Source organism: Ochlerotatus camptorhynchus, unplaced genomic scaffold (genome assembly GCF_037179485.1).
Source record: "Ochlerotatus camptorhynchus isolate MF236.1 unplaced genomic scaffold, CSIRO-AGI_Acam_v1.1 ptg000646l, whole genome shotgun sequence".
Taxonomy (NCBI): Eukaryota; Metazoa; Arthropoda; class Insecta; order Diptera; family Culicidae; genus Ochlerotatus; species Ochlerotatus camptorhynchus.
Genome location: NW_027041125.1, coordinates 321,420 through 335,387, shown reverse-complemented (window position 1 = coordinate 335,387; position 13,968 = coordinate 321,420). Strand labels below are relative to the sequence as shown.

Below are 13,968 nucleotides of genomic sequence, written 5' to 3'. Positions count from 1 at the left end.
CCCTACTAACTAAATCTGGCTTTTGTTTTTCACCTGTCTAGCCAAGCCAAGCGTTTGATTTGAAATTATGAACTCACATAAGCACTTCATTAGGAAAATGTTTCTTCTTTTCAATATTGTTAATGTATCTGGGGGAACATTTCTTCTTATCAAGGCTGTCCATAATTTTTGTCTGCATTCGGATTCTTCGAAAATTTCACATTCATAGAAGATGTGATTAGGTTTCGCTAATTGTCACCGTTCGCTATGTTAAATAATTTAAACAATCATATAGAACCGTGTATCGACTTTAGCACCTATTCCTCTATGTAATCTACACTGTGAAACAATATGGTCTCCAAAATATAGGGAAATAGGGTTAATTGGCCCAACACACATATTGATAAGGCATTGGGCGTACTAAAAAAGGTGCAATCGATTCCTCAGACCATTTCCCTCCGGAAAAGTCATTGTTCATGACAGGAGTCCAGCGTCCTTTTGAGATATTGAAGTTTTGATCATTTTGGACCCATTTTTTGCCCATAGTGCAGTGGGTAAACTTTTCCGATTTAGGTATATTTTTAGCAGCTCACTCACTCAACCGGAAAAATACAAACATTTGCATTCTTTGACGGCGGTGGTTGTGGTGGTGGCGGTAGTGGTTGGGTGACGGCGTCTATCCGACAACTGTCGTTCCTCGAACCCAGCAGCAGCAGCAGCAGCAGTATGGCGCGGCGCTCAACTTGATCTTGAAATAAGAGAGACAGTAGCGAGCGCAGAGCTTTAATTTCAGCTGTTTATCAATCAATCAGACAGACAATCAGTATGTATAGTAATAGAGCCAACGACGCCCGTTCACACAGATTTATGTGTCAACGCTGCAAATTGGCTGCCGAGCTATTTTGCTGTCCTATCAATTAACCGATAATTGACGCTGATCTTGCACGTGCATTCCTTTGGCACCACTGAGTGAGCATACCGCTGTTTGTAGGAACTCCGGACTGATTAATACCGATTAGCTCTCGCACCGTAGTACCTGGCAGCCAATTAACTAGACTAGCACGTGAAGGAAAATTATTGGTCTCTGCTGATTCCAAACAAAATAGTATACCTAGCTAGAGTGATTCAAAATCGGTCGCCCTCCAGTATGTGAATGCTCACGCAATCCGCACTGCTCAAGTGGAAATGTCAGATTGAGATCGACTATGAATGAATGAGTAGATGATAATGCGATATAGTGAGGTTAAGCGGGGCTGACCAATTTTGAAAAATTGGTGTCACTCGAACACCAGTGTGCTTGTGTATGTGCCATTTTATGAATGAAAGCTGTTTGGGATGTGAATGAATGGTCTCTGGTCACGAAAGTGCCATTTAGCGTGGGTGGCGGTAGCTAATGACGATGTTATTATGAATGAATGGGTAGTAGATAGGAGAGATTGATTGCCGTACGGTTTGTTTATATCTCGGTGGCGCCGACTGGGATCGGACCTACTGGCTTCATCTGGAAATTGAATGTACATAAGGAGGTATCCTTATGTCTTCGGGGGGACTCTTCTAAACTCTCGTGGAACTTTCTTCTGACTCTCCAGAAGTCCTTTGGAAGCCTCTTCCAAAGTAGTCTGGAAATTTCTGTCGCCTTGCCCCGGAAGTTTCCTCTGACTTCTCTGAACAGGTTCATCTGATTTTTCCGGAAGCTTCTTCTGACTTCGCACGAAAGATTCTTTAGACTTTCGAAGTTTCATCCAATTTTATTCAAAAATGTCTTCCTATGTTCCTAGAAGAAACTTCCGGATGTGTTTACTTATTTTTCTTAGAAGTTTCATCTGACATCCACCGGAAAACTTATTCTAACTTATTGTTGTTTTAGCTATTCAACATATGCTGATTAAGAGCTTCCCAAGGTTAATAAATAAATTCCAAGTTCCAGCGTGCGTCATCACTGCTAAGAACGCAAGAAAATCCAATTTATTTCACCTTACCAAGCACGTCTCCTTCATCCTAACGTCCTATCATCTGACATAAGGGAAATCACAACAAGGTCGAAGATTTACCGTTCACTATAGATGGACAAAATTCCCCACACTAATTGAAAATAATCGACACTAATTACTGTTGACGTCGCCTGCAGCGCTAGGGTAGCGGAAGCTTCCACCAAGGTACCAGGCTAAAACGAGGAAAACAAGAGCTCTAATCTGATTGCGAACAAGATCATGGAAGAAAGTTCTGAAAAATCTAGATTCACTTTGCTTTTCTTTGCGATCGCCTTCAATGGAAAGTCAAACTTTGCTCTAGGTCAAGGTTCATCGTTTACCTCGTTTACCGAGCAAATAGACCGATCTGCCTCCCTCTTCCTGCTTGGGTGGTGGTCGCTATGACTCACTCTAATTATACCAATTCTGCTCCACCGGATCTACTTTACGGTCACAATGTATTGGTGTTGGTGGACTTATAAATAGGAACCGCGGCGCTCACTCGGTTGCTTTGTATCGGTATCGACACTATCGTCTGTATCTATGAATACCTACAAAATCTGATTTGTGCAGCATTATTTGCCCGAAAAACCATTAAAAATATCGCGGCTAACGGTTCTGTATTGGTTTAAGCGTACATAAATATTTTCCTATAGTAGAGATCCGCTTCGATATCGGAACGGTTCACGTAGACAAACCAACCCAGATGTTTACCTATTCGGCTGTGCATTGGCATTTATAGCTTTATATTTGCCTTTTATTTTGTATACAGTCCCAAGTTCGTAACCGACGCTCGACGGTATTCATATTCAGCACATTTTCCAATTCACGTGCCATACTTACCTTCTTCGGACTGAGAAAATGGATTATGACGGTGGCGGCGGAGGTAAGCGCGTACAATCGCTCCTAATGGCATTAGTATAATCGAGAAGTAGGTAGGGATGCTCTAGTTCACACTCTAGCAGCTGGGATGCGAAACATTTCGCTGTTTGAATTTCATCTCTAATTCATCGTTCCATTTGCAAAAGTGCTCGTTACAGTAATTTGATGGGAAAACTTCCCCAATATGCGCTGGTGTCCATCACAAGTTGCGAGCAGTGGAAAATATGTTCAGGATAAGCGAAAGCATCCTGTTGAATAATGGAATTTTTGATATTGCTCTGATTTGTATCTTGACAGTTGGATTACCTAACGGACTACAGCATGACTTTTCAGATGTAAAAGAAAGAGCTGTGGGAGTAATTGCTCATAAGCTAAATTCCTATTAAGTGGAATTTCAACTCTTTTACAAGTAAGGGACACTTGACATAGTTGTTCAAAATGTCAATGTCCCTCACGTAGGTATTGAGGGTTTGAAATTACACACTGAATTCAGAGCACCGAAGTTGGTCAAATTTTACCGGGTTTTTGAACAGCTGAAAAAGTCGGTAAAATTTCGAATGACCGGTTCATTACCATTAAATGGGATCACTGAACAAAGTCTGTACAAGTTCGAAATAAATTTTCTAATTTTTTAAATTGATCACCGACTTTTAAACTTTTACCGTTTGATAGTTCAAAAATTACCGAACAGTGGAGACCTGAATTAGTTTATACTTTACTGAGAAGCAGAAGCTACAGCAGATAATTTACATTACAGAAAATATGATCGCATATTATTTTGATGTGCGAGTTAATTTGCCCAACAAATGTATAGATCAGTAGTGTAACCTAGGACATCGATTCTCAACAGGGGGTTCGCGAACCCTCACTAAGCGAAAAGCACATGGAAAAAAGCGGTGTTGAGCGAGCTTTACCACACGGTTTCATGTTGTACATAATGCCACAGTGTAGACACACTGAGCACTGCAAGTCGTCAGAGAGCAACAGTATTTAACCGGAGAGAAATAGAAAATTTAACAGTGAAGACTTTGTGCGCTTCCTAACTTGTTTACCCTTTGTGCGCTTTGTTCTTTTATCCTAGCTTACATTCGTTTACATGCACAGTCGGAACAGCAGTTCCTCAATGATAAATGAAATCAGAAATTTCAGAATATTAATGATATGAAGCATCGAGAAAAATTATCTAAATTTGGGGATAATTATTTTGACGTTGAACTACGTCTTTGTCGACTATGGGTGCAAATCAAAAAATATGTATGGTGAAAGAGTGTTAGGTTTTGAACGCTTGTAACTTTGTCATTTATAAATGAAATTTAAATCCAAATTCGCCAATCGATAGGATATTATTTTACAAATCTGCTGAAATAAATGCATTTTCAATTTTCAAAAAATACTTTTGAAAAATGTACAAATGATAATTGTTTCACTGTTTTCATAAAATATAAACGTTTTCCCCAAACCCAGTTGTCATAATCGAGAACCCCTTGGTTGCACATCGTTCTGCTTGAACCTGAAGAGATATAATACAGCGCTGCTGTCATGTCTCTGCACAAAAAATTATTTCTGCCCCGCCCCATCATAAAAAAACGGCGGGAAATCCTGTCAGGGGCGGAGCTTAGAAAGTATTTTTGTGCAGAATATGTAAAAGAAGATGGACTTCCGATGTTAATCTAATTGCATATAAAGAGGTACCAGATGTGTTTTACAGTCAGTTGGATGCGAAGGATCGTCAGGCTGACGGTTCTCCGAAACGATACAAGACCGCTGCAGAGAGAGTTCGATGTTATCAAGCCAACATGAAAGCAGTCAGAGGTAATGCGTCACCATCTCCTGGTTGGAACGCTGGAGAAATTCAAATTAATGTGTAACAACCTTTGGAGTTATGAATTTTGGTTGGACCTATCCAAAAATAGTCATGTTGGACCTATTTTTACCGGCGCTAATTTAGTCTAAAAAAGTCTAAGAAACTTTTTCTAAAAGCTCATAACTATAAAGAATAAAAATTGTTTTAATGATTAACATAATTTTGGTTTTATTATGTTTTCAAAAATAGCTCACACACTAATCCAGGCCTCCGTCGTTCAGTAAATTTTGAACTACAGAACTTTTCGGTAAAAGTTTAAAAATCAGTGAAAAATCCAATTTTTAGAAAATTTATTCCGAGCTTGTACAGAATTTGTTCAGTTTGCCCCATTTATTCATGAAAAATAAAATTTATACATTTTCTTGATTTCTCACGTGCAACGGTCATTTTAAAATTGTACCTACTTGTTCTGCTGTTCAAAAACCCGGTAAAATCCTACCGACTTCGGTGATCTGAATTAAGTGTGCACTTTTAACTAATTGTCTTATCAACATGGTTCACTTTAGAACAGCCACAAGAGGAATGTTTACTTACATTGTCAAAGTTTTTGTGCAGTATAATGCAACTAAAAGATGTAAACTTCATGCCAGCATAGACTATTATTGCATAAATTTTATTGAAAAGTTTGAATATTTGGCAATATTCCTAATGTATGTTTGTATCATGGTTGGACCTAGTTGTTTCCTGCATTGGGTGTCAGGTGTGCTTCGGTTTGTTTACAATTTCCTTCGCGCGCAGCTACATAATTTTCTGTTTACTTTCCTAGTCACAACTTTCGTAAACAGAGCATAGAGGAAGTAGATGAATTATCATGTGATTTAAAGCATCGCATAATAGATGTTGATCCAAGTCGAATCCATTTGGAAGTCTAGCTACTTTCCTAGGGGTTTCCGGAAATTAACTGGATCCTGGCTATTCTCAATAACTGCATTGAACTGGTTGTTGAATTTTAATGTGATTCAATGGTTTTTGACCATATTCAGAAACTGGCCACTTTTCCGAGAGGATCGAAACATGGCCAGGTGTGGCCAATGTGACACTGGGACCAGAGCTGGTAAATATCACGGCCGTCATGTGAGAATGAGAAAACAGGTCCTCTCACTATCCCGAGACGATACTACCTATCATTAGCTTTCTCGTCATTTTCCAATGATCAAGCACTCATGAGAATAATTCTATTGCGGTTTTAACATCTACATTTCTAACTGATTTAGATTAATTCAAGCAAGTAACCGTATGTAATCGATAGAATGAATATATTATTACGATTTTCTCGGTACAAGTAACTTTAAAAGCAATAAATGAGCTAGTAATTACGATGATCACAACACTGTCACGTTTTGTCATGACGAAAAATTCGATGATATTTTGAAGAAAATCTCTATCAACGTTTTCTCATCCGATGATAGTGACAAAAGTATCTCTGTAAATATCGCGTGAGATCTTTCATTGAAAATGACATTTGCCAGCTCTGACTGGGACCCCAAATGACTACAATTGAACTAATTGTTTAATTCTAATGTGATTGGAGGTGTCACATGACAAGTTTTATTCATTTGAGGTCGCAATTTGCCTCATGCCTAATACGAGCTTTTGCTCAGACTTTGAAATTCAATAATTGAATCCCCCTTATTTTCAATAAATGTTGTACTAAGCACCAAATTATTGGTAACCAAACGTTTGATTAGAGAAAAGTCATGGTTTTCTATTTTGTATCATTCTACGAACACGCTGTAAACTACATAATGATGATGCATGATAGTTTTATGTGAGGGTTGCCCTCCAAATTGGAGAACAAAGAGGTGCTTAAATCCCGTACTTTCATTATACCCCTTCCTCCCCTACTTCGCTGACATATGAACCAACATTTTGTTCAATATTGAAAGTAACGTCTTCTGATAAGGAAAACAACTACATGTTGCATTATTTATCATAGAATGCAACCTTCACTCTCTACTTTACTTCAGATATCTAATTTAAAACTAATGATGGAGCTACTGAAAAAAATAACGTTTTTTTTTTTGGCAATTGTTTTATCCCACAACATGCATGACCTCTTTGTGGACTATACTGATGTGCTGCTCACATTTGAATTTTCATAATTTATTACATTCCAAGAAAAATAATTGAACCAACATTCAACCATAACCGAAACAATGAAATAGGGGAAATGACGGCTTCAGCATGCCAGACTGTTTTCGGCAACCCAAATTGAAACACTATTTTCACTGGATTTTCTTACAAAAACACTTCGCTGAATGCATGCAAACGATTCTTTATGCTTTCAGCTTCAATTTGACTATATTTTTACCACTGAGAAAAAGTAATCTAGCAAGGTTTTCTTGAAATGAAACACACGCACTACAAATTGTAGCTGATTTCGAGTTGCCGATAATAGAACAGCAGATTTACATGCAGTTCAAATGGAACGGTTGCCGAAGAAAAACTGGTTGCCGACAATACTCGCTCTCACTAGAGAAGATTGGAGCTTTGTAAAAGCGTTTCAAAACAGTTTTTGACAATTCTTTCGACTGAAATTGTTAGAACAGCTGGCAGCAAAAGATTGTAAACAAACCAATACTGCATATGTGTGCGTTCCTTAGAGAAAAAGGCTATAGAAAGAAGGTCGCTGCTTAGGTTGCCGAGAATACGTAAATTACCCTACTTGAAAAATTTAAGATAAAGTATAATATTCTTTCCTTTATTTAACGTCGGTCTCTGTTCCGCAACCTAGTGCCAATCACCGACGGACATCGATTGCCATCCATTGACGGCAATCGAATGTGCAGGAAGGCAGCTTCCACACCTGCGTAAGATATCGCACCCATTCAACACACATGGGCCGGGACCAACGGCTTTACTTCCCTTCCGAAGGAAGACGTGACCAGGGATTTTTATGCCTCAGAAAAATCCCACCGACCTCGGCTGGGATTGAACCCAGACCCATCGGGGTGTTAGAAAGCAGTCACGCTTACCACTACACCACCGGCGCCGGCAAGATAAAGTATAATAGTCAAAAATCATAAATCAATAATAGACAAACATCAATTTTGCGTAGTTCTACGTCATACTGCGGTCGTGTCTAGAACACAACCCTTTAATTTTTTTTTTCCTTGATTTGTTTTCCGTAATAAGTACCAATGCTGCCGACGCCAGGAAGGCAGCTACAACACCTAGACCCTACCTATCGACAACTGTGCTGAAGACAACGACTTTTTTTCCTTGATTTGTTTTCCTTCGATCTTGTATTTCGCCATCTTGTATTTTGACCATCAGAAAAGCGAGTTAACCTTATTTGCTACTTTGTTTTGATTCTGCGTTCCGTTTCAGATCGTTCCATTTCACTTAACTCCATTCCATGGACTAAATGACGTTTGAACAATTTTTAGCGTACACGATCAACGTGGTTCAAATTAAGAGAACAAGAACGATCCGGTATCTGGGGTATGGGGTATGGGGTCTATGGTACAGACAAATTGAAAAAAAAAATGATAAATTCCTGTAAGGCACCACCTCACAGTTCGATTCATAGTTTCAAAATTTGAACCTGTAAAAAAATGTTGAGATGGATGAAGGTTTATATGTCACAACAATGATTTGAAATTTATATGGAAATTACTGTGGAAGAATTTAAAAAAATCACTCATACCGCTTTAACTTTGCTTCTACTTGTCCAAACGTTGAAAAAAATATTATGATGTTTTTATCGACAATGAACAAAAAGCCTATTTTTGTTTCGATCAGTTTTACAGCATATCATGAAAGATAGATATGCGCAAAAATGACTTAATAGGCTAAATTGACAGATGAATATGTGCTAAACAACAAAACTAAACACTATTTTTTTCTCTACAACTTTGCCTCAAACGTCAGAAGTGACGTTTATGTGCTACAATATGTTGAAAAATGTCAAAGACGCCATTTTAAAAAATAATAATATCCAAAATGGCTGAATTTTAGCAAATATTTGAATGATTGCTCATTAGCCTGATGCAAAATTTGACTTTTTCGCTCCACAGTGCTTAAATGGTTTCAAATCGGGTGCTGATTAGCCTCCCAAAGTTACAACTCATTTGGTTACAAACAGACTTCGCACAAGCCATTTGAAGTTTGCTTGTAAATTACTATGGGAAATCTCAACTTTTTGCTCATTGCCTTCTAGTCTTTTTCCATATTGAGCTGCGAAACAGTTCGATAGCCATTCTTATAGAAAATTTTCTCAGCTATAACTTTGCTGAAGTTTCTATGTAAAACGAGACAGGAAAAAGTTATTAATTATTTAAAAGATTGGTAAACTTATGACATGATCAAGCAGCTGCTCTGTAGGCAACACTTTATTTTGCAGGGTGACATAGTAGCCATGATTTTTGTGTCCTATTCAACGCCCCAGAAACACCAATGTTGCCTGCTGGGCAGTTGATTGATCATGATCATTAGACATCAGCGCATTGAACCATTGATAATTTTCGATCCTTGCATTTAATCAAAAAGTAGTCTTGAGCAAAGTTGTAGCTGGGAAAATTTCCTACAAGTACAGTGGAAATTTTTTGAATCAGACCGATATGGTGCATTATTAGATAGACATGAACAAAAATCTTGGTTTTACCGTAGTAATTCCCATACAAACTTCAAATGGTTTGTGCCATCCCATCTTCTCACCAAATGGGTTCAAATTTTGAGAGGTTAGTCAGGATCCGATTTGGAATCGTTTAAGTATTGTGGAGCGAAAATTTCAAATTTTGCATCACTCTATTGCTCATAGCAAACAATTATGCAAAGCTTCATGAAAATCGGAGAAGGTCGAGTCAAAAATTCTTTTTTTTTCGCTATTGGCCTGCACTCTATGAAACTGCTCTATATACGCATAATGCCGATCGTAAATTTAGCATGTCGTATTTATGCCTAACGTACCTATACCAAGTGTATGTATTCCTAGCGTCGCACACCCATTTATAATTAATGGATGCATTTCCACATTCAATGTGAACTCAAATACCAAATCAGCTCATCAGTCTTCACGGTCTGCAGTCTAATCTCACTCAAATCCCAAGCCCAATTCCACATAATCCCCTTGAAGGCTTTTCTAATTATCTCCGATCGTAAATTGAAATCAACAGTTACCAACACAATAATAGCGCGACAAGACGAGCTCCAGGCATGCAAATCGTCAATTTTCATTTTCATACATCTATTCCTCTCTATATGGACGCTCGTTTCTGCTTTTCTTGCTCGAAAGGACCAATTTCCCAGCAGCAAACCACATCATAAATTCGTTAGGCTGCCCCCATCCAATACATTTCACCATCCATTTAAACCACAATGCATCGGCAGCCCAAAGTATGCACCTTTAGAATTGATAGAAGGATTCATAAAAAAAACGAAAAATGTTCCTTAAAAGAAGTGAGCATCCCTAAATAGGTAAGAATGATCAATAACAATTATCGAAATAATCCATATTTTGTGAAAAATTGAACAACACATGCATTCAGCCATTCCATAGAAAAACGATGTAGTGGTTCTCAGAATTTCGTAAAAATTGATATTTTGTTCCTCATCGCAAAATATTAGACGCGTATTTTTTCATTTTGTCATTAGAGTGACCATTTACATGTTAGGGTGGTCAAAACGATTTGAAAAAATGAGTTTTTGTTTTCAAAAATGCATAGCTTTCGAACCACTGAACCGATTTCAAAGATCAAAATATCAAATGAAAGGTAATTAAATTTTTTTTAGAAAAAATACATGATGAGATTTAAATATAACGACTGTAACATGGTCACGACGCATGGTAGTGTAGTCGCATAGGAGTATTGAGCGAAAACCCAAAACTTGATGACTTAAAAATTATATAACTCAAAAACGAACAAAAAGCACATGACTGATTTTGTGATATAATGTTTCAGAAGGCCTAAATTTTCAAGGAAAAATATAAAAACATATTGTACCCTCTGTCTACAAACCATGAAAACTATATAAAAAATCCAATCAATGTTTTTCAATACAAAATCTAAATTTTATTATTACATTTTTAACTATCGTTCATTTTATATGTTGATCTTTGAAATCGGCCCAGTGGTTCAAAAATTATGAATTTTAGAAAAAAAACTCATTTAAAAAAAAAAAATTTGGGCCAACCTAACATGGAAATGATCTCTCTAATGACAAAATGGAAAAAAATACGCGACTAATATTTTGCGATAAGGAACAAAACTACAAACTTTTACGAAACTCTGAGAACCACTATATAGTTTTTCTATGGAATGGCTGTATTATATTATGTTTTTTTTTTATATATATAGGGACAAGTGCCTAGAATAAGCTTCTAAAGAAGATTCTAAAATAAGCTTCAAAAGAAGATTCTTAAATTAGCTTCTAAAAGAAGCTTCCAGAAGAAGATGCGTTGCTACTTACGAAAATGCTTATAAAATCTTCTTTTAGAAGCTTATTCTTGGCGCTTGCCCGTCGCTCCGCTCCTCTGACTAAAATAACACGGGCAGGACAGTAAATCTGAGTAAATATGCAGTAAATTAGCAATTTTCCATGGTTTATGAATCACAATAAAAAAATATGTCTGTTTTATGGAACATACCTTTATTTTTTAGTGCGTAAACGTGATTTTTTATGGAACAATTTCTATAGTTTGAGATTCGTCATTGATTAATGAATCATTTTCAATATGTTTATGGGTAATGCGAACAATTTCAATGATCATTCTAAAGAAATTCAACGGTAAAATTTATATGTTTATTTTGTTTATTTTGTCAATCAAAAGAAGACTACACACAACGGTTAATATGTTTTACTTACATGCTATGCATTATTACTTTTATTTTTTAGTCGGTTTTTAATTAGTTCTTTTGACATAGTTATGCTAATTACTTCGCAATGTGTATTATATTGTCGCATCATTCGCTTGATGGGGACATTTTTTGCGTAATTAGTTCTGTGTATTTTTTCTGAGAATAATTTCTGTATTCTAAGATGCCGACAGGGTTTGTAAAAGTTTAATTGTGATAGTAATTCTGATGACTCTATGCGATGTGAAATAATGTCATTGATAAAGAAAAACATTGCAAATTCACGGCGCTCTTTGAGTGTTTGTAAGTTGATGAGCATGCAGCGTGCTTGATGATGATACAGGTTTACCACCCATTGTAGCACGGAATCTAAGTCCGATAGCAGTGGACTCTCATCTCTGTTTGTCTTGATCAAGCTTAATAACCTCTGATTGTCCTCAACATGTCGCTGTATGAAGAGCCAAAAACGGATTGGGTGGATCGATAGGCAAAATCGCCTATACACATCTACGGGACAATATAGAATCTTCTTCCAGTAACATGATCGCACAATTGATCAAAAAGACGAGCCCCCAAATAGGAAGGTGCCCCAATGATTGGGGAGAAGAGCCCGCCCTTTATCCACGAATTGTTATCAACAGGGAGTTGGCATTCCCACTCTCCCCGTCCAAATCGCTTCAATCGGGTGCCCTGTTGGACCCTCCCTTCCATTTTGTATATGTATTTAAATGTTTATGTTATGTAAATGTTATATATAATGAATCATCACTTATGCGAGTCGATTGTTATGTAAAAAATACTTACATTTCGATGAAGATGATGCTACCTATTTTACCTTTTATGTTATACTTATCATCACAGAAGCCAACTTTGAATCGTAGACCAGGTCCATTAACAATACACTCCTTCCCGGAAGGGGCTCATGGTACCACTCATCCTGTATAGTCATGTTTTTCTACTTCAGATTCGCCCACCACCCGGAATGAACGCTCGGTGCGGTTAGTAATATCAAATAGTGTTACATGCAAACGAAAATGAGACAACCAGGATTAGTTTTTTTAAAGTAATAGTTTCATCTGTATACCCAACTAATCATATCGTATCTCAGTGACAATGACTCACTCTGAACCTACATTTAAAGTTGTTTTGTGATTATATGGTTACTTTGGTACTCACATTAAATGTTGTGCAAGTACCACAAGTTCAACAAGTATGTTAAACACGTCCAGACATTAACGAGAATATATGTATACATTAGACCTGTTCATTTTAACAGAAATTTTTGGGATGCACCGGGTCAACCGTGACTACTGTTCGTCATGTTTATTTGAACTTCTGTGCAAATTTTCAGCAAAATCGGTTTATAATATTTGTATCTCAAGACTGAAACAATGAAAACTGCTGTAACAACTTTCATAGCAATGCTTTATGTGTTATCTACCAACTTTGTGGTATATATTGATATTTGTTATAGATCATTCACATTTTCTACGGATTTTTACCGGGGTTTCATGGATCGTTTGGGTGTTTTAAAAAGATCATTTTCATTTTATTTTTATGGATCATTTATTAGTTTGTATATGCAAAAGTATGTTTGCCCAGCGCATTCCGCTTGTCTGTTTTTGAAACTACAGGGTCAACCCTTTTGGTTATCGATCGACCAGATTACGTTTATGGAAACGACGATGGAGAGATATTTGGCATTGGCGATGTTGAAACTACTGCAGCACCACCTTAAGCCCTTCCGGAACAGTCGCTAGACAGATGCAAGGAAAAGTGTTTCCTCATTTAGCACCACTCGAGTAATTCCTTCGACAGGAAGCCCTACAAAACCCATTTTTATCGCATTCCATCAACAGCACCGCATCAGCTATTATGCTACATACACACCCCATTTGATACGCCACATTTCTATTCTCCATTACATTACTTCAAGGTCACCCACCCCTTGCTCTTCCTGCCAGTGCAACAACGTCGTCAACGACGACAGCGACGGCTACGGTGGATCACGCAATCCCAGTCCAAAGGGCACGGTTGTCCATCGAAGTCGTTCTATTTTTACTCTAAAATGCATCACATTAGCGCCGCGTCACCCCCGTCACCGAAGAAAAGTTCGTCTGCGGTTTCACCACACCACACCGATCCCGTTCCGAAGCCACACGTTCACGATTTGCTCCAATCCGATAGCCAATTATAGTTGCGTTCTACCGCCACCCTACTTTCACCTACCTTTGCTTTCGCCACCCACTTTGGGGGATAAATAATAACATAACGCCTTGAATCGAACGAATGGGAGTTGCTTTATTTACCGATTATGCCTTTGCTTTCTTTTAAACTTGAACTTGTTTACAAACAGAACATGGATCTCACCACTGGCGACGGTCGCGCGCTTCCTAGAATCTCTATCGCGAGGGCATACATACACGCGTCACACACTAAGCAGTGCTTTGCGAGGGGAAAATGGTGTGGTGGAATG

The 13,968-nt window shown here is 37.7% G+C and overlaps 1 protein-coding gene across 13 annotated transcripts in view; it reads left to right on the top strand.

Annotated features, from left to right (window-relative positions):
* LOC135714435 (sodium-dependent neutral amino acid transporter B(0)AT3) overlaps nt 1–13,968 on the top strand; it is a 128,737-nt gene that overhangs the window by 61,007 nt on the left and 53,762 nt on the right. The window lies entirely within an intron of this gene.